We start from the raw sequence: 19,453 nt of genomic DNA on the forward strand, positions 1-19,453 counted from the left end.
TAGAAGTAAAGATCCCTTCACCTACCTATGATCACAAAAATGTTAGTGGTGATGCTAGTTTCTGCTCCAGTGTAGACTATACATGCCTCTGCAGGGATAGCTCTAATTTCAGAGGTTACCTCAGTCTTGTGGCAGAGAGAATGATAGGCAATCAGTGTGCCCTAGCAGATAAAATACAAGAACCAGGACTCAAAGACCAAATTTGTCTGATTTCTGTGACCTCTTATGTCACAGCACTCTCCAAACTATCAAGATGCAAGAAGGTCTTTTACTATCTTATCCAGCACATGCTTCATACAGTCCCTCTGCTGCCTTCTCCTCATCTCACCTCATCCAGGGCACGCTCTCTGTTCTCTTGCTTCTTCCTCAGCTGCTCTCTCTTCATTGGCTCTCAACCACTTAACCAGTCACACCTGCACCTCATCTACCTCGGCCAACCCACCGCCCCTGAAGCCAACCCACAGTTGTATATTATCAATGCTAATTAACCCAGCTTCATTCCACTACACTCTTACATGTCACCTCACATTTCTACCTGTATTTCTTGGTCTAATAAGACAAACAAGTTTCACTGTATTGGAAGAGAATTACCATTTTTGTTTACAAGTACTGCTGCTAGCCTTTAATAAAAGGCTAGAAGGTTGTAGCCAACATTCACTCCCCTACAAGACAGAGGCATGCTCATGTATCTGGCTTAGCCTATCTTCTGTAATCAAGAGTGATTTTGATTTAACTGATCTCTCATATACTTATGAAGATGAGCCAGAATTGCATCCAAAGTTTCTTTTGACCTGCTAGGTAGCTGAAACATTGTCAGTAGTAACACTATAAGCTTTTAGAATAGGAGAACTAGGAAACAGCTTTTGCAATTATAATAAATACCATTTGCATTCAGACAGCACTAAATACTGTCCACAAACATGTGAAAACAGAGCCACTGGTTGAGAGAATATAGAAGACAAGTTTTGTTTACTTTTTAGAAACCTTTTGGTTCTTTTAAGCAGCAAAATATGATTTCATAATTATTACCTTATGCTGTCCTGACATTTACATTACCATACAGTGCTGAAAGCCAGAAAATACCAACTGTTCTGCAGAGGATTTTGTTCTCTGCTGGGTAAAAATCTATTAAATTGCATTCAAACCTGTAAAAAAAAAAAAAAGAAAAAAAAAGAGTACACTTTCGGATTGCAGGATTGGGAGAGTTTTGAGTCCTGAGCTCTATGTGGAGTAGCATATTATGGGTCAATGAATGATGGTAGTTTGGGAAGGGTTAAACAGGTTTTATGAAGTCTCCTATTCAAAGGATAGATTGGATGTACTTATGAACTAGGGAGAGAAGGGACTGTAAAAAAGTAACAAAATCTAAGATATATCCCTCCTCTCATGTAAGTGTCAAGATCTGAACACTTCTTGGAAACTTATATATGTCTGCGTAACAACCAACAAGATTGTATTGTCCTATATTTGCATCATTTACTGAAACGTGTAAAAAGTGCCCATGAAACTGGAAGGTAAGGCGAGAGCCAGAGACTAGGACTTAATCCAAACCCCTTTATATCCCAAGGAAAGTCTCAACTTCAAGGGTTACCAAGAACACTATTTCTATACAGAGATTTAATCAATCCCCTCCTGCCCCCAACTTCACACCTTTTACAGCATCCATTGCTCACAACAGTGACATTTAGTAGGGATTGCGAAGGGCTTAGAGCAGCACTAATTTTTCCAATTCTCACTGGACTGATGAATGGCTCCTATAAAAGGTTAAATCATCACTTATCCTGCCCCTCAGAATTTCAGTGCTTCCTAATTTGAACCGTGCTGTAAGCACTAAAAACACAAGGGAGAACAGTGTGAGGAACAACAGCTTTTACCATGGCAAAGGCAGTGCTCCCCAAAGCCCAACTGCCTTTACTTCACACCGCCTTTAGTGTGATGGTCTCTGGTTACCTCTTGTCCATATGAAATAAAGACTGAGAAACGGATATGGATGGAACAAGTCAGTCACATGCTGTGTCTAAGGTTTGCTCTAACTTTCACTTATGACACTGGAAGTTTGCTGTGACCAATTGGTTATTTTCTTAGCTGATGATGAGGGCCCCAGTAGGCAGCTGCCTCTGCAGGGTAACCACCACCAGGGACTTGAACTCTTCTATACCCGAGAAGACACGAGGGCTCTTTCCCTGCACTAGAAAACTGACAAGCAGCTGAGCTAGGAGAAAGACGTGGTTAGGTAACCTCTGCCACAACAGCTTGGTCAGTTCCATGGCAGCACCACTCTTTCAAAAGGACGTGGATGAGTTTCAGCAACCCAGCGTGCAGCCTGGATGCCACTGCTGAAGCAGTAGTTCTGGATGAGGAGTGGTGTTTCTGTATTTCATACATTGCTGGTAGTGAGAAGGAAGAGCTAGGCTGGAAGGCTTGTTCCCTACTGACTTGATAGTCCGAAAACTCTAAAGATGACATTGCCTTGATACTTACCCTCCTGTCCACGGAGGAGCTGCAAGATTGTACCCACTTGTCATCAAGGCACAATGCAGTCAAGTAATGTCTAGCAGTTATCTCTAAATTAGAAAATAACATAAAGCTGCAGTCTCTACCTTCAACCATGCTGTGGGGAGTACAGCCAGCCTAATTATAGATAAACATCATAAAATAAGATGTCTGCTCTCTGTTGACTGAAAAGGGAGCGAGAGTTTCCTTCAAAGATGATTGAGAACAGAAACCTACTTTTTGTGCTCCTACTCACCTGCGAAGGAGTCCTGTCCCCCTTCCCATCACCATCTGCTCTGACAATAGTGAGCAATTATCTGTATAGCATTTAGCCTTTACATCTGCATCCATGTCATCCACGCCAAGCATCAGCATGACATCGTTTGTCCTCTTTCCTTATTGAATAATAATGAGGTGGACAGTCAGAACAGTAAGTTTTGATGCTCTATTGTTTCCACAGCATCTCAGTCTAGATTGAGACCCTGAGAGAAATGGCTTCATTTGTAATTTAAAAGCAATCTAGAACTTTCTGAGAACAAGGATAAATGAGATTTTTCTGAAAATTAAATCCCTAAGTTTACAGGGAGAATACCAGTTAACAGGTAAGAAGATTTATGTAATTAAAATACTCATGTATTATTAATAATCTTAATTTGCATCACTAATAGATCATTTTTAGGTAATTAGCTGAAGCAGAAAGTTTTTTGTCAATTAAACTTATTGTTTTTCACAGTAGGTGTAGACTGGATATTGATCTTTTTTTTATTCAGCTCGCTCACATAAGCAAATTAGATCTAATCGCTTCCTTACCACATCATTATTCAGTTATTGTAAATTATAGAAAATATATTCTCCTGCAGAATAATGCTTTTTTGGTGATATTGATGTTGAAAAGAGACTAGTTAAGGACTTCAAACTTTTTCCTTCTGTCAGCTTAGTAGATATTTGCATCATACACACGATGTCTCATTATTAGTTAACTTAACGTGCCAGTAGAGATCTACACGGATACAGGAAATGCCCAAAATAATAGCTGTTTCTTTTGAAAAGCAGAAGAGCAGTGACAGCTCACACAATGACATGACTTTTTAAACTTAATAACATTACTTCCAATTTTCCAGAATTAATTTGGGTCTTTGGTTTAAGAAAAGTTCAAAAAAGTCAAGGATTTTCACAGTTTTAGGTTTGGGGGGTTTACAGTTTTTATTTTGGCTGGGTGTTTTTGTTAGTTTTGTTTGGCGTTTATTGTTTTGTTGTGGGGGTTTTTGGGTGTTTTTTTTTTTTTTAAGAACAGAACACTGACATTGGGGCAGGGGAGGGAAAATTACTTGTAGCAAGTTCTAGAAACATCTAGTACAGCTATTGAGAGTCACTTCATACTTGCTATTTTTATTGTAATGGGATAGAAAAATTAACAATCCTTAGGTTTTTACCTGTATATTTCTCCTCTGTGTGATCTATTTGTTACACATTAGCTCTTAAAGGAAGGCTGGAGATAAAAATCCAACAGCTCATGTTATGAACAAAAAATCTGGGGACAGGGCAAGGTGGATAGCCTCCATCAGAGAGGCTTTGCTTAATCTTCAGAGCACCTCATATTAGAATGCTGTAGAGATGCAAAATTTAATATTACTCAAGCCATACACTGGATTTCATGCTGTCTTCTATTCATGCTATTGCTTCATTCTGTATTTATAGTGCTTTTTACTGCACATACTTTATGTAAAACAAAAACACTCCCCCACCCACCCCAGTTTTTGTCTCTATATACAGATTTATAGATGACAATTTAATTTTTTGTTTTTGTAGATTCCCAAAACATAGAACTGCTTTTGACAGTAGATATTGCAGCTGGATACTCCACCTCTCTCTCCTTTAAGCACTTTTTCAAAGACAGGAAGGTCTTTGACTCTACAACAGAGACCAGAGCCCAATTGTTCCAAGCCTGGTACACACCCACCTCACCTCTCCTCCTGGCACTGCTCATGCACGCCTCCTGCAACAGTCCTTCTCCTGACAACGTTCAGTCCTGATTTCAACTGGCACTGGTGCATATTTAAACAGCTTATGCACTACTCCTTTCTCACCTTTCAATGTCCAAGTTTTGCCAGAAGCTTGTACCCAGAGGTACATGGGAAGAATCCAAAATTGTCCCCATGGTATAGGAAGGTGTCCAACTTTGTTCAACATGAACAGGTATCTGAAAACACAGCTCTTTGTGGATGTCACTGTAGGGATCTATTTGCAGTCCAGCCTAAAGCTTGTACCACTTAAATGGTTACAAGCCATTTCTTTTTCACTGTAATGACACTCTCATGGTAGCTTGTAGGTACAAACTGCACAGTCATACACATTTCCACCTCCTCCTGGTTCCCCATCCATGTAGTACCCTCAGATACAGGACAGAAGGAAGTAACCCACTTACAGTACTGTTTATTCTAAGTACAGCTTCTGGAATTGGGGTAGGCATCAACTGACTAAAACTGTTACAGTCACACTCTTGTTCAAAAACATTTTACCCTTGCAAGATGGGATATGGACCACAGAGCCTCTGGAGAGATTTGGTATTTCAAATGCATTACTTTCCCAGATTTTTTGCAGATTAAGCAAGAAAAAGAAAATGCAATTTTCATTAGAGTCTTTGATGTTTAAAAAACAACTACTCCCTGGTCACCAGGTACTCAGGAAACCAGAGGTCTCACTACACTGCCTCCAAAATTCACTATCCAAATATTTTCTTAGAAAGGAATAATGCAGCTATTGCCTACAGACACACATTTTCCTCAGACTATCTGCAATTTGATTAGCTCATCACCTATAAAGTGCTCAGCTATAAAACCACTCTAAGAAACTCTAAGGTGGGGTTTCACCTGAAAGGGCTTTGAAAGGCCAATATCACAGCTGTGAAATAACAAGTCCAGCACCAGAAGAGGAAGACACTGAAACTAGGCGGGAAAAAGAAGCCCAAAACTTTTTGTATCACTCATATGTATCTATCAACTCATACAAGAAGAAAAGGGATGCTTTAGGTCTTTGGTAACTAATTACTCTACTCTTGGGATGCAAGGCAAGGATCTGTTGAACTCTGATAGGGAGGATTTTTTTTTCATCTGACTGGGAATCCCCTGCCAAAACAGAGCTGATGAAGTTACATCATATCAATCCCATTTGATTTCCACACCCAGGATAAAATGTATAACCCCAGTCCCACCACCCTCCCCTCTCTCCCCCCAAGGCCCAGACCCCTCTCAGATTCAGTAATAAGGACAGTTTGTTTCTCATAGCACTGATTCAGGGTAGTTGCAATCTGCAGAGGAGCAAAGCAATGCTCATTAATGGAAGTATTTACCACCATAAGCATTTACAGTAAGAAGAAACATCCATACTAAGGACAGTACATTGTGCCTGCTTCAGACAGGTTTAAAAAAATTTCTAGCTTGGGCAGCACTAGCAGCAAGCTGTTAACCATGATGTTTGGCCTCTGCTAGCATCTCAGGCTGCAATAGCCTCAGTCAGCCTCCAGTGCTTATACAGCTGTAGTGTTAATTTGTGCATTCTATCACAAAAGAGAAGCCTTCAAGATACATTCAAACCTGTTATTTCTGCAAAACTTTTGCAAAGAAAAATCATACCCACGTGTCTTCCCTGATTCAGGCTAGAAGAAGTGTTCCTGAAAAGAAGTCACCACAATGTGTCTTAATGTTGTACAAATTGCTTTCCTTAAAAAACAAGAAATGAACAGTACTTAAGCTTGATGGATTGTTTGTCCTTTTCACTTGTTAAAATTCTCTGGTGTTAAAACTGGGCCATATGGAACATAGTTGTTGGTGTCAGAGCCCAGATGCCAGCTGCCTACATTCTTACAGCAACGGCATCTGGATTTCTCGTCACTCCAGTTTCAGAATTAAAAGACAAAAATGCTAATTTCCGAAGAGAAAACACTTCCCCCTCCCCACACACACAATTCAAGCAACTACAGTCCATCAAAGTCAAGGCAAAGGCAGAGGATTCAACACAATTCTCCTTTGCGTGCTGAGCTGCCTTTACTAATCGCACAGCCAGTACTTGCCCATTGCAAGGGTGAGGTGAAATACATTAACTTTGGCATTGCCATGGATGGCTTAGGTGAATGCATTTTATTGCTCACTGAGGTAGAGCTAACAGCACTTGCAAAATCAGGGACAGAAGCTCAGCTGGCAAGCAGGAACTTGTTAAACCACTATAAAACAGTCGTGTTCAATCTTGTACCACAAGCCTACACAACAAGGAGGAAGGATGGCAAGAAAACACCCTTAAGAACAAACAGTCTACCATCAGCTAAATATAAACCACCTCATAGTAAGCTCATAGTTGGGGAAAACAGATTTCGTATGAGTGCAATACATCTTGTCAAGTTATTGACAAAGCCACCAGCTTTCTTGACATGTTCCCTAAGAAATGCAAATATCTGAAAACAGGTTCTTGATACAGATCTGCAGATTCCTATTAAATGTGCAAAGAAAGTATGCCAAATTAAAACATCAGAAAACTGATTCAGATATTTAAGCTGATTGTGTAGAAATATAATACTTCTCTAAAACAGTGATAACCATCCTCAAAACCAGCTTGGCTAAGTCTGGTAAAACAAGCTGTCAGCAAGCTGCAAATATTTACATTGTTCCAAAACATCTTAAACTTATCTGTACTTACGACATTAATTGTGCAATGGTTTTTTCCTTCTGTTTAATCAGGAGTAGAAATTAAGGGTCTTCAGGGCCTATGATGATAATGTAGGTCCTCATATGTGGGGCACTTCTCAGCATTAAGGAAATGCCTTCTCAAGGCACAAAGTACACAGTGCAGAAGAGGAAGCCACTCATTACTTTTAAAGAACACCCACTTATCTGACAGCTTCAGGTTCACAACAAATGTATTCAATGTAATTCACTGGGGACTACACTGACTGGGTTAGATAAAATTCATCTGCAACATAATACCATTTATATTCAACAGCAGAACGAGAAAGATTCCTTTGTTAGCAACACACAAAAGTGTTGCTAGCCACAAGCAGCCCCACAGGCCAAGTTGTGGAAACTCCTAAATACTTCACCAACAAGATATACTTGAAGTGACAAAATATTTTAGGTAACTGTTTTGCTGGGCCTTCGGATACGGAAGGTGGGGGTGGGGGGGGTGGTCACAAAAAAAAGTATTAATTAGTGTCTTGTAGACCATAAGTAAGATTTACTTCTTGACCAACCCTTAGCTTTCAATGTGTGCTTAATTTACACTCTGGACTACAGTATGCAAGTGGGTACTTGCCTACTCTGAAAACTATTTTCTGAAACTCAGACCTGGGTATCCTATAGGTGCATGTATATAGCTATATAAAACAATGACAACCATTTCACTATAGTCACCTTAAACCGCTAAGAAGGTTTTATGTGTCAGTAAATGAATTTCAGCTTCATCATTATTTTGCTCCATAACACGGTTATTTTGCATATTTAAGAGCCCACAATGAAAATATGTCTTATAGTTCACTTTCTGACACTCAGAAGGGACTGCATGTAAAGCAAAATCATGCTACTCGTTGCCTTGAGATAGAGTTTCAAATACCTCCAACATACTCCCAGTCTGAGAAGCAGGGAAGCTTCCTTTGAAATACATGGCCCTTTGCCTTTTCTATACAGAAAGAACAAACCTTTGGTAATATTTTCTGCCAGTTAGCTTAGTTTCAGGCACATGGAATACTGAACATAGAAAGGAAGAAGGACTTTCTGGGTAGTAAAAGCAATATCCAAAAAAATAGGTATAATGTATATTTGGAACCATCTATAAACAGTTAATATTACAGAGAATCAATGATCGAGAATATTTCTAGAAAATCCTGTGGGATCTCTCTATCACTATAAATAAAAACATAAACCCACTACCTAGCATACCATGGGTATTATTCAAATACTGGTACAAATTAGAACTGAAGTACTCTGTCTTTTTATTTCTCATAAATTTTAGTGCTGGGCACCATATTGTGGAAGTTCATACAGCGAGGAAAAGGCTCAATCCATACTCCCCTAAGTATCTTTACACTTACCACCGCTAAGGTTAACATGCTGAAGTGGTACCAATGGATACTCAATTAAAAAAATCTCTTCTTAAAGTATTTTTTACCAGCTGTTGACAAAGTACTGCAACCACATATAGTCAAGTATGCAAAGAATAACTTTCTTCCTTCTTGATTCATTTCCTTTACACACACAAAGCCTTCTCTGGTACTAAGAGGAATCCCACTGCAGTCAATTAAAACAAGGCTGTTCACAGGCAGAAAAAACAGCCTTTTATGAATCAACTTGCAATTTTCTTTTTGTTCTGTAAACAAAAGCAGAAATGTGAAGGAATGGAGGCTGTTAGAAGCTAGAAAACACTGTGATCATTCTTATTCATAGAACAGGTTAAAGGTTTCAGCAGGATAACCTTTCCTGAAGTGTCATATCTTGATGATCAGCCGGTAAAAATATTGAAGGAATTTTCACTTAGTCCTTGTTTTTATTAACATATAAACAGTGTCCTGTTCCTCAGAAAGTTTTGTTAATATCTGAAAACACCTAGGGGCTTTCAGTGGATTAATATTCAAGCTGGTATTCCCCTTGAGGAATCAACATAAATGGTAGGCCCACAGTCTTTCTTGGCTTTCTGAATATTTACATGCTTGTCTTCCGCTAGATAATTCTGTAAAATTTATTTACATCGTGTGAGGTATTTGCACAAAATCATTACCATTATAGTTAAAAATACAGAAGTCCACCACCTGCCCTCCAGTTCTCACTACTGCTAGCCACTGTTAGTAGAGCTAACTAGAAATACATGTTAGCTCATAAGTCCTGAGAGCTCTTAAGTCTGAGAACTTAAGATATGGGTTGACTTCTAGCCTTGACAGATTTTGAAAGACTCTGGCTAATTGAATTGTCATCTACAAAAGTCTTGCATAGTACAGCAGTGTTGTCTCCTTCTAAACTCCTGGCTGACTTTATAATTTCATTCTGTATAATATCCCGATCTTACTGTATTCGAACCTCTGAGGATATCATGGGGCATAACTTCATTACAAACCCCTCACCATGCACTTTTACAGTCTTGCTACATATAACAGAAAGACTGTTCTTGATTGCATATCATCCATTTGTTACACTTGAGAAGAGCAAGTAGTGTTCTTTTAGGGCCTGACATTAAGGTGTTCAAACATGCACATACCACCAAGTGTCACACGTTAAAAAGCACTCAACTCCATATATGACCTTTTCAAAGTAAAGGCTCTTAGCATCTCACCTAATGCTTTCAGTCTAATCCAAAGCCTATTAAAAACATGCTGCTCACCTTGAATGACGCTTAGCATTTTTGGAAAGCCTCACCAAGTACCTTCAGCTGCCACTGAACACACCAGGAGTTGTAGGCACTCAGCATTTAACGCTAGATGAGCAGCCACCATGATCAAACACCTTCTGAAGTAATGTTTGTCTCTCCTGCTGTGACTCACTTACATTCTGCATCTGGTGTTCTAACCTTCTTGCTCTAAGAAATCCCTCTCAAGGGAACACCCTGACTCTGAGAATCAACTGACTGGCCCTTTTTTTAGTAGCTTCTTAATTTCGGTTCATTCTTTGTTCCTGGAGGAGGAAAAGCTCTTCTGCTCTTTTTGCTTCCTGTGCTATTTGTCTAATGTATGTGTGTGTTATTACAATACCTTCCTAGTATCATTATTTTTCCTGGCAAGGAAAAATTTGGTATCAAATTTAATACAAATGTTTAGAAGCTTCTTTGGTTTATAGACAAATTCTCACTCCAGTTGAGGAAGGAAAAAAAATCCCACCATATCTAGTGGCATTTTTTTTTTCAGAAGAAATATCTTCCATTACTCTCCTCTTTCCCCCTTTGTATTACACTTAGGTTTGAATATAGATTAAGAATTAAAAGCTAAATGTACCTAGTAAAACATCCACCTGCAGATAACAAGCTCAGAAAAAAAAGAGAAAGCTTCACGAGCTTTTTCCCCCATCATTTCTTGCTTCATTTTCAATTTTAAAAAGTGAAAACTCCTGAAATGAATTTTACAGTTTTTATGACTTTTGTAAGGCTTCTTTAATGACTCTTCTGGGTGATAAAAAGTACAATTAAAAACTATAGTTCCTTCAGTTAATTAATATTTTCTTCTTGTGGCACTAGTATGATCAGCTTTATAATCCAGATGATACACCTTTTCTGTGGACCACAATTAGGTTCCTACAAGTTTCCCAAGATCTTAATTTTATGCCCATCTTTTATAAAAGATTATTTGCAAGGAGATTTCTGGTCTCTTAAAGGTAGAAATATTGAAAGAGACTACCCACTGTGTTTCAGTTATTAAATTAGCGAAAGAAGTGCTTAATGTTTGAACACTCAGTTGTGAGGCAAGACACACACAGCCATTACCCTGATCTCAGGTATATGACTCACCCAGCCTCACAACTCACACCAGGCTTGCAGTCAGACACCTTTTCACAGCTCTATTGCGTATAGTTATTGAAATGCTAGCAGTCTTAACAATGACAAAGCTGATTTAGGACATTATTTTAAGGAAGAATCTCTAGAGCACAACAGCACGGGTCTGCCTCAGAAATGGCAAGGGAAGGTATGGGAAGGTATTCAAAGACTAGCTGTTCCCCTAATACTGAGAGACGCTTTCAGTAACAAGGAGCTGTACATAAGACAGAGGATGTAAAACTACTCACAGTTAGAAAGTAGCCAGATCAAGGGAACTCGAAGGTGACTTCAGTCACTGGCCATCATTCCAGAGCAAAGCTCTGACAAGGACTAGGATGTGGTCAAGTTTAGATGCAGAGTTTTACTTGGCCTCACATCAGATCATGGAAGGCAACATTCATGCTTTACAAAGTTTTGCTCAAGTCTTTTGCTTCCTTAGGTGGGAGTTGAGATAGAATTGAAATCCTTTGGGTGAGCCTAAGAGAGCTCCAGGACCACCGCTTGCCATTAGATGCTGCATGAGTTTCTTAGAATAACAAATACAGTGTTATTCCAGTGTGTTATGTGGACTTTTATCTTTTTCTTACAATACAGTCACTGTACCTTCATAGTCTTTCTAATTAGAGCCTCTTTCTTCTCTCTTCACTCCTGACTTTCCTTACACTGTTTGCACTTCTTTATTCTTGTTCTCTATCCATGTATCAAAACTATTCTGTTGAAGAGCAAATGTCTGAGAGTGAAGGTTTTTTTGGATATCGAATGTGCTTTTTGATGCTCAAAGTGCAGCACAAAGAATTACGATTAAAAGAACTGAGTGATACAGTGGAGATTAGAGAGAGCAGAGAATGCTAAAGACACACAAAGAGTGTAGGAAAGCTAAAATCACTTCAAACATTAATATCTTTCTTTGTGCCATATTCTACAAAAAGTGTTCTGTATCTTAAGCTTGAATCTTTTATTCTTTTTATTTCAAGCAGTCCACTGATAAGATGAACATCCAAAATTTTTTAAAATTATTATTGTTATATAGATATGGGTAAAAATATATATTTCAGGAATATAATAACCTGTGAGGACTTCTGTTAGTCCAATAGTTAACCAATAGTTAGTGCCTGAAAAACAAAATCTTGAGAATTTTACTATACAGAACCATTAAAGAGGAGAAAAAAAACCCCAAACATCTATCATCTTGGAAATGCAATGAGACTACAAAGAAAAATGGTTTGCCTCTTTCCTTCATATGTCTTTTTCAAATAGTAAAGAAAAAGTTTTTACAGGCTATAACCACTAGTGGATGCTACGACACAGAAGGGGCTATGCAGTGAGATTACTGAGGGATAGCTGAAGGAAAGGTTTAGGGGTTGTGGGTTTTTTTGGTTGGTTGGTTTGTTGATTTTTAATGTTTTTGTTGGTGGGTTTGGTTTTGGTTTTTGTTTTTTTAACTTTTACACAACAAGATTGAAGACTTTCATAATCTTCCTGACAAGCTTTGCTTAGACTTTGTCTAGCTGTTCTTAGTTGTGATCTATCTAGTAAGTTCACTGTAACCAGGAGGAACCCAATACAAAGCGCTTCAACCTCAAAAAAAAACCAAGCAAAGGGGTAGGAAAAAAAGCTTAACCAAGATAATACACAGCTTTGCAAAGAAGCACCTAGAAAGTTAAGAAATTGAAGCAACTATCATGTCTACATTCAATGAAGTTTTTAAAAAAAATTCTTTGTTGCAGAAAGAACATGAAATGGGATGCTGAAGCAGACAAGTCTTTCCCAGAGGAAATGGGCACCCTCTGCAGTGGATCCAGTTCAGTACACAATATTAAAATACTCACAAGTTTCCAAGAAAACATTACTTTCTCAGAGGATGAAGGATAAGTACCAATAAACTCCCAGAAGTGACATATAAATATAGAAAGTATTTTCTTGCTTACCTCAAATTTATCTTGTCTGCTTCTGAAAACATAGCGAAGGTGTACCCATTATTTGCCTGCCATAGAGCACAGTGAGGCAAATGTAATGTGCAAGGCAGAACACAGGCTTCAACTGATTCATCACTTTAGCTTTTTCCCTTCAGTTTTTGCCTGTACTTCTTAATGGTTGCACTTGTGTGACTATATGAAAGCACTTCAGGTCCTTAATGCCACACAAAAGGTTTGGTTCCTGCCACTTTGCTATGGCCCATTTTCCTGCATCTGCCCCCTACTGTGTTCTTATGCATATATAGAAATAAAAAGATCAGCTCCCCACCAGGCCAATTTTGTCGCATCACAGCAGCCACCATAGCCCAGATGTTCAACTGGACGTTCTCAGTACAGCTGGCTCCTACAGCTTTTCCCAGAGCTCTGGCCCACAGTCTCAGCTGAAGGACTTCCAGAGCATAATGGAAGTCTGACAAGACAAACTGCTAGCATTTGTAACTGGGCAGTAGCACAACCCAAATTAAAGTCTTTCAAAAGTGTCAGGTTTTAACCCCAGCCAGCAACTAAGTACCATGCACCCTCTTACTCACACACCTCCCCCCAACCCTGAGGGATGGGGAGGAGATTTGGGAAGAAGGAGAAACTTGCGGGTTGAGATAAGAACTTAATAATTAAAATATAATAACAACAACTGTAATGAGAAGGGGAGAGAGCACACAGAAAGAGCAGTAAAACCCAAAAGGGAAAAAACAAAAAATGCACCATGTAATTGCTCGCCCCTCACAGACCGATGCCCAGCCAATCCCCAGGCAGTGATCAGCAAGCCCTGGCCAACTTCCCCCCCAGTTTACATACTCAGCCTGGCATTCTGCGGTACAGAATCTCTCTTTGGCTTGTGCCAGCTGTCAGGGCTGCATCGCCTCCCAATCTCTCATGCCCCTCCAGCCATCTCACTAGCAGGGCCTGAAAAGTTAACTGAAAAGTCCTTGACTTAGTATAAACCTAGGAACTACTGAAAACATCAGTTTGTTCTCATACTAAACCCAAAACACTGCACTTCACCATCTACTAAGAAGAAAAAATAACTTTATCCCAGCCAAAATCAGGACAAAACAAGTAGAAGCTTTGAAATCACAGTATTACACTGGATGTTTTTTGTCAAAGGCTAGCTGTGGGGGAAGGCAGTGGCACAAGAAAGAATAGCCCTGGCAGTGACTTGTCGGACCAGTATATTTGAATAAATAGGACAGATGCACAATATAATTGCACCTACACAAAAAATTCCAGTCACTTATTACAACCCAAATGTCCAGTTCAGCATACCTTGTTTGCTTACAGATCTCCTTATGATTACGTCATACAGCCGTTATGATAAAAGACTTAACAGACTTGTTAAATACACTTGATTCTAACAAAAGAGTTACATTTTATGGGCCTTAAAGATCAATAAAAGCCTCATGAGGGGAAGTCTCCTGTATAGACCGATGACAAACAAACATTTGAGCTGTCCCTCTACTTGCAGGCTGTCATCAGACAGAAGATGTTGGCTTCTGCTCTCAGTGTTACCTGCACAGCTGTGCTGAGCAACCTGGTACAGACTGAATATTTCTCAAATGAACAGCAGCCTTCATGGAGATTACAGGAGGCAATCATGCACCTAACTTATGTCAGATTTCCTGTTTGTACACAACTGAGTAGTTTATTTTAGCTACTCCAGAATCACTCCCAGAACAAAAGTTGCATTCTCAGAGCAACTGAATGTATATATGGTAGATGCCTGGGAATTGTCACCGACTTCAAAACAAAAAGGCAACACACTAGACCTGGGATAAAACACAAAACTGAGAGCTGTACAGCTGACATTCCAACAGTGTAAGATACAGAGGGCATGACTGAAATAAATATCACATCATTATTATTACATCAGAGAGACCTACATCATTAGGAATCCAAAGCTGCCAGGTATTCACTTATTAAAAGTCACACTTACAGTGGGAAGAAGGAAAGAATAAACTAGAGATTAAACAATCATATGACTTCCAACATGGCAGATGGTACTGAATTTTCCCTGGCCAGAGTCACTAAATCAAAACACGTAACTTCCTCCAAGTTGAGTGGTTGATACACTGGGTCAGAACAAATGACAGGTTTGCAAGAGAAAAGATCAGAGGTGAGTGCAAGGTGGACTTTACAGCTAAAACCCTAATGTATTTCCAAACCAATGCAACAGGAGCTATAAACTAAGCAGGGGAGTGCCATAATTTTCTTTGGGCCAGCTTATACTGCATACCGTTATCCAATGGGGGGAGGCAGAAAAGAAAAAAAAGACATAAGACATGTTTTACGGGTGAACACTCCTCTACAGTGTCTGTGAGATTAAAAATAAATCTTAGAAAAACAAAGCTCACTCAGGCCACTGCTAGGAAAACGCATCCCTCCACCCCAACATATTGCAGCAGGCAAACATCTCCATTAATCCCTCACGGCTCCACAAAACATGCGACCTTGCCACTACTAAGAGTTACTCCCAGATTTCCTTTGCTTAGCTACAAAGAGAGACAGTTGTTCTCACCAGGCAAGTATGAAGGCGGCAGTTTCCCTAGCAACAATAGCTTAAAACTCCTTCCCCCCACCCCGACCCCCACCCCCAGTCACTCAAATTCCCAGCAATTCAGGACAAGTGCAGGAGAAAGGATTCAGCCTGAGCTTTACCACTAGAACAACATCGTTTGTACAGTCACATATATACAGTATTTTGCAGCCCTTGCAGTTTTAAGGGTATAGGTATTAACTAAGAGCACAGTTCTGCATCTTGTCTCTGTTTGTTTTCCTTCTATATAGCCTGCAAAGTACCCCATTCTGGTCAATGCTTCACCTGAGTTCAAAGGACAATAAAGGCCTGGGTTGCTTTAATTTCCTAACCATGACTACTACCCTTCTCTTGTTTTTCCTTAGGACTACTGTGCTTTAACCCCAGCCGGCAACTAAGTACCACACCCACACACCGGTCTGGCAATGGAGTTTTATATCATTTAAATGGAGCAAATCCTGCCAAGATGCTTGTGTGTTTTATTAAAAAGCAAAACCCAGAGGTATGAAGTGTCTGCTCTACATCCAAAATTCAGAAGTTTCAAGACAGATACAAGAGCCTTGAAATTGTAGCTTGTAATTAGAACTAGCAGGGACTCTTTCATCCCATTAAACATCACCTCTACCCTATTTTTCCAATACCATGTGATTATGTACTTCATTAAGGCAATTACAGCATATTTATGAACAGTCCCCTGTCTCTCCAAGCATGGCTGCTGAATGGGGGTGTGAGGGGGAAATCTTATTTCTAAATCTTCCAAAGCTTTTTTTTTTTTTTCTCCCTTTTTCTGTATTTCAAAATATTTTAATTAAATCCCTGGGCACAAGTGGATATGATTTAAAAGGCAATTCAGGTCTTTAGGCCTACACAGATGTCACTTAAAATCATCTTTGAAGGATGATTTCAGAAACAACCAAAGCACCATTAACGAGAGTAAATTGGAGGTGCATGAGTAGCAACCACTATTATTTTGACAGCATTCAAGTTTAACAGCAGCTACAAGGAATGCCTGCCCATTAATGCTGAGCTGATCAGCATTCAGGAGAAGAACTCATTAGAATATCAGTCAAGTTTTTTGAACTTTTTTCAATGAAAAACCTCAATACAATGAAGAACTTGCAAGATGCAGATAAAAACATGAATTTTCATAAAGCACTAAACATGTAGGAAATGAAACTGATTCACAAGGTTAAATATGTCTACTGAGATCTTTTCACATGTGGCTATGCTCTATTGAATTACTTGCAAGAGGTATTTGATGATTCTTTCAAAAATGAATGGTGTAGCAGCCAGAATCTTGAAGTTTAGATGAAATCGAATATAAAACAAGATAAAATTCAGCTGCCGTCAGGTTTCCTTGCAAATTATAACTTGATTTAGTGGCATAAAAGATTTTTTTCGCTGACTTTTGAGCAAATCTAGACCCAGTTTGCTCTGGGACGCAAAAAGGCTTCTCAGCCCTTGTGTACAAACCTCACACTGGGGCAACTTCTGCTGACAGCCTCAGAGATGACTTATCCTCCATGACCCATCATGACAGACATGATCTAGCTGAATGCTCTGGGTGAACTGCTATAGGCTCAGCATTATTGACAACCCTTTTACTCACCAGAGGCTGCAAAACGAGCTCACTATTTCAGAGCAACAGGGACCTGTCTTCTTGGATCATCATTTCATTAAAAAATCAGAAGAGCCTCTGAGCTCTCCTAGATGCAAAGGTGCAATCCCTTCTAATAATTTCTGCATCACAATACCACTCATACCCAGACATCACAGGGAAAGAAATAATATGATATCAAAAATCAAGGGTGCAATTCTTGTAGCAAAATGAACAAAGTACCACAGCCCCTTTCTTACACCAAGCAGAACAAGGAAGAAAGCAAGCAGCTGCTAAATACAAACAAAACCTCAAGGTTTGCAGCACCCTTTTAGCCATAGAAATCTACATTCAAGAGGACACACATAAAATTATTTTCAAGCTATTGTGATTCAAACTGAATGCTCTTTAGCAAGAATCCCATCTGTTCAGTAGATGCTTCCTATAGTCTTCTATACCTGTGTCAGCTGAATCAGGTACTACCAACTAGCCACAGAAGCCAGAGATAAAGAACAACTTACTCCAGTTTGCTTAAACATACCGAGGGTACAAGGCAGTGCAGAATCAACATAATTGTGTCATTCTGTGTTTGTGAATATACTACTGACAAAACTTGGAGCATATAATAAAAATGTTAAGGATAGTATGCAAGGCGGCAGTTCCAGGGAAGGCATGTATCTAGAGGTAAAAAGTAACCCAAGGGTTCATTGCTTATACAATTTTAATTCCTGCCTGCCTTGCCTTTCCATTTATTGTCTTCAGGGTCATTAATCCCAAAAGGAAATAACCAGGATGCTGCTTCCTGTGGCTACATTTTCTCTCATTACCTTATAAAGGAGAATGTCATAGTTTTTAACCTCGGGGGAATCAGAATTGTTACCCAATTACTCTGAGAGCAACACATGAAAAGCAGGCAAGAATACAAAACATCATAGAGCCTCACATTTAACAACATGCAGGTCTACTAGTCCAAAGCTGAAAGCCATCTTAAAACAGCTCCCCAAAGGTCAAACAAAAACCCCAGACAGGCTACTCACCCATCAGCACTCCCTTTCTCAGCAGCAGAACCAAAACTACCTCCCTTTCAGGGACACCTCAAACTGCAAATGAAAACAATCAAGTACTTAAGAAACCAAACACTTACCACCACCCCCTTTCCTAACTTTTAATAGGCTTGAACTTTCTTTTTCCCCTTAATTGACAGCTGCACCAACTCGGTGGGATAAAGCAGGGGTCTCTTCTCAGGGAGTTGGTTAATCTTCCCTTTCCCCACAGAGATCTCAACCTGCTGTTGTAAATGGTTATAAAACACGTCTTTGTGCAATTACACTGTTAGGTGCCTTCCTGCTATTGCCATTATCTTCTGAAGCCAAAGGAAAAATGAAGGTTCAAAAACTCCACCTGTCTCAAGTTTCCACATCACTTAAGAAAGTTTTGTCCGTAAGGGAGCAAGTTGTGGAAGGTTTTGGATTTTTTTCCCCTTTTTGAAACTAAAATAAGACTAGTTCCTTTTTTATTTGTTAATGAAGCCTGGGGGCGCTGCCTGGGCATGTACCTTGAGCTGCAGGTGAGAGCTGGGAAGACGGGAGGTAACACAGAGGGCTGAGCCGCAGGGTGCTGGTAGACATTGTAAGAAGTGGCTCCATGTGCAGTGCTCCTCAGACAGAGATGGGTTCTGAGGTAGCTGGTTACAGCAGAAAGGGGCTTTTATTTCTTTGCTGGAGTGCAAGTAACCCCCCCTGTCCCTGCACTCACATCTGGGAGCTGGCTGCTGAAGTGTTCTGAAGAGCAAGGCCAGGGCTGCTGGGCAAGGGGTGGTTCCTCTCTGACACCCCACGGAGTAACCTAAAAGAGGCACACAGGCAAACAGGTGCCATGGCGGCTTACACCAACAGCAAAGTCCCTGCCAGTCTCTGCTGCCTGCCTCTCCATCACACACAGCAAACAAATGGCAAATTGCATATCCTTAGAAGAAGGGAAATAAAAAACCAGTGAGGCTGCAAGGCTGGAGAGCTGCCCCTGACCTGCAGGCAGCAGGCCAGGCCTGCTGCTGGGCCCTGCTGTCCCCTCAGCCCTCCGCCACAACACACATGCAGGACGTCTGTTTTCTTAAAACTTAAACAAAATGCCTAAAACATGGGAATTTTGTAAGAACCTCCTTTATTAACATGAGGAGCTGGGTGTTTTTAATTAGTGGGCACTGAGAGCAGGAGGCCTGACCCTCCCTTACCCCTGCTGCAGCCTGAGGAGTTCCCAGTATGAACAAGGTGTTTCTGAGCACAAAACCACAGAAGAAAGTGGCTGTTCCCATTTAAACAACAGCCAAGTTCACATCTCCCATTACTTTTTTCCAAAAGT

Source organism: Falco cherrug, chromosome 4 (assembly GCF_023634085.1).
Source record: "Falco cherrug isolate bFalChe1 chromosome 4, bFalChe1.pri, whole genome shotgun sequence".
Classification (NCBI taxonomy): domain Eukaryota; kingdom Metazoa; phylum Chordata; class Aves; order Falconiformes; family Falconidae; genus Falco; species Falco cherrug.